Raw genomic sequence first — 3,076 nt, 5'->3', positions numbered from 1 at the left:
GGGAGCCTGCTTCTCCCTCTTCCACTCTCCCTGCTTGTGTTACTCTCTTGCTGTCTCTCCCTGACAAATAAATAAATAAATTCTTTAAAAAATAAATCCGGCTGGGAATTCCCAACAGAGAGTCATAAAAAGAGAGGGAAATGGAAGCTGGAAATTTGGAAGAGGACAATTGCTTACCACAACCATTTGATCATTTGTTCATTGTGCCATGTTGCGTAATCATTGTACCCAGCTTTTCCATCATCAAAGAATGCACCATGACGTTGTTTGAGTTATTCTCCTTTATTCAATGAGTTTATCAGTTTGTACTTCGTCTGTGTTTTAACTTTGAACTTCTCTCTGTATTTAGCACCATTAGATTGGAAACTGCTATGGTGAATCTGAAATGGTATGGAGGCAATGGGAAAGCTGTAGTAAAGGAAGAAGAAAATTATGAGATATTTGATCTCAGTGGCAGTCAATTTTATATCTGGTCTTTAATGGAAAATAAGTGAACATTCTTACCCCTGACCTTTCACTTTAAAGTGAATTACTGTTATATATTTTCCATCATTACTTTTTCCTCTAATCTTTTTTTCTCATAGAATGCAATTGACTTGAATAAAATCCCATCTTTTCTGAATCTCAGCATGTATTCTGTTTGAGTGTGGATGGTAAGTTATTTTTTTCCTACAGCTATCTAACATGGATGTTCTTAAATAGCTTCAGGATAAATGTTAGGGCTTCAAAGGTTTTAGTTTAGTTGTTTTATCTTACCTTTAGCATGTTGTGCGCCATTTTTCTTAAAGTTGAAAAGTCTATTCCTTTAAAATTAGTTGCATTAACTAAAAACAATGTATCTAACTTTTGCTGGTATGGTCTGTATCAATTACGCCCTAAAGAGTATTAGGATAAGTCAAGACTATATAACAAACAACTAAGGAAGTATTGAATAGTCATAATAAATTAAAATATTTCATAGGGTATTTGAGACTAAATCGACAGTCAATTAAAAATGGAAAGAAGCTATTCTACAATATGTAACATAAGAAAAATGAAATCTTACTGAAACAGAAGAATGTTGTTAAATATTCATAGGAGCACATATTTGCTACAGGAAAGTAAATATTTGACCTCCTCCATGCTGTAGACTAGACACAGTCTCAGACTCATGTCACTAGTATGTCCATGTGATCAGTTTAGAAGGATACCAAGACATGTATGGGTCTGTAAAAGTGATATAGGGCATAAAGGGACACGTTTTCTGTGGAGAATAAACAAAACAAAACAAAACCAAAAAGTCTTTTTCTGCCTAGTACAGCCATGGATTATGGCCTAAGAAGCATCTAAAGTATGTAGTAGCTTCACAGCTTTGGATGCTGGGTAAACTGACTAGTGTGTTTGCTCTTTGTCCATCTACTTGTTCCCATAAGCTGAGAGAATGTCCCCCACTTATCATTTTCCTAAGGATCAGACTCAAGTATGTCCTTATAGGAGACAAAGTAAAGAAGATCTGTATGCAACGTTACATCAAGATTAATGGCAAGGTCTGAACTTATACAATCTACCCTGCCCGTTTTATGAAGGTCATCAGCACTGACAAGACTGGTGAGGATTTCCATCTGCTCTATGACAGCAAGTGTTGCTTTGCTGTTCATTGGATTACACCTGAGGAGGCAAGTATATGTTGTACAAGATGAAAAAGATCTTTCTGTGGACAAAAGGAATCCCTCATTTGGTGACCCATGATGCTCACACTATCCTTTATCCTGATCCCCTCATGAAGATGGATGACACCATTCAGACTGATTTGGAGACTGGAAAGATTACTGATTTCATCAAATATGGTAATCTGTGTATGGTGACTGGAGGTGTTAACCTGGGAAGAATTGGTGTGATCACCAACAGAGAGAGACACCTTGGTTCTTTTGACATAGTTTACATGAAGGCTGCCAATGGCAACAACTTTGCCACTCAGCTCGCCAACGTATTTTATCGGCAAAAGAAATAAACCATGGATTTCTCCTCCACGTGGAAAAGTACGCACCTCAGCATTACCGAAGATAAAGACAAGAGACTGGTAGCCAAACAGGGTAGTGGGTAGAATGGTTCCTAGGTGGCGTGATTGGAAGTCTTTCTCCTTAACTCAAGATCATATAACATGATAAAAAACAAAAACATAAACATCCAACTAAAATTTGTTCTACTTTTATTGTCATTATATACTGACAATTCCAAATAACGTCAGTGATTAAAGTGTTCCTCAAAACAGTGACTAATGCTCCCATGGCCTCTTTCCCTTGGTATGTTAGTGATGAGGACTCAAGACTAGAGCCTTCCATGAGTGGTATGAGAGAGCACATTTGACTACAGAACAAAAATGGAATCTGTGGGTCCCGTGGTCATTTTTTTCTCTTTTCTACTCTCATGAGTTGAAAAGGAAAGACCTGGTGCTTTTTCTCTAGGTGTTACTTACATGGATTTCATAATAGTCCTTTTCTTAAAAATTTTTATAGCCATAAGAGAGGGCTAAAACTTGAAGCAAGACTGGAACATCAAGAAATTTATTCTAGGGAATTTTTCAATGTACTAAAATCTCTTAACATTTATTTTAAAAGGTATTGTTAAATTGACAATATTTAAATTTCTAAATTTATAATATTTAAAATTTATTTTAAATTTATTAAAATTTATCTTGAAATTTATTTCTTTGTTACTGACATGGAGAGTTTGGTACAAAAAGAAAATTTTAAAAATGCTTGAATCTTTGATGAAATAGTGGTACAATGTTACAGATATAGTTATATTTTAGTTGGCTTTGGCGCAGAAAGTTTCTCATTCTCCATCTATGTTAACCCCTTTCTCAAGTTCAATTTATTTCCCCCTTTTCTTTCACATGAAAAAAAAGAAAAAGTCATAGACTTCAATTTAGAAGCAGTAATAAGAAATAAATCTTCTGAGATTTTGCTTTAATTAAAAAGAGCTGTGTCTGCTTACCATTTTTTTCCCCTTTCTACATGCAATGATTCTATTATCAAGGATGCTAATGGACAGAGAAGTGGAATGTGTGCATTTAGATATGGGTACATGGACAAGA

The 3,076-nt window shown here is 35.2% G+C and overlaps 1 pseudogene; it reads left to right on the top strand.

Moving 5' to 3' along the window:
* The first annotated feature begins 371 nt into the window (after positions 1–371).
* On the top strand, positions 372–2,083 carry LOC101683919 (annotated as a pseudogene).
* The last annotated feature ends 993 nt before the right edge of the window (positions 2,084–3,076 follow it).

The sequence above is a fragment of the Mustela putorius genome, unplaced genomic scaffold (assembly GCF_011764305.1).
Source record: "Mustela putorius furo isolate JIRA1106 unplaced genomic scaffold, ASM1176430v1.1 tig00003834_pilon_pilon_pilon, whole genome shotgun sequence".
In the NCBI taxonomy this organism is placed as follows: Eukaryota; Metazoa; Chordata; class Mammalia; order Carnivora; family Mustelidae; genus Mustela; species Mustela putorius.
This window is presented reverse-complemented; position numbering and strand designations above follow the sequence as displayed.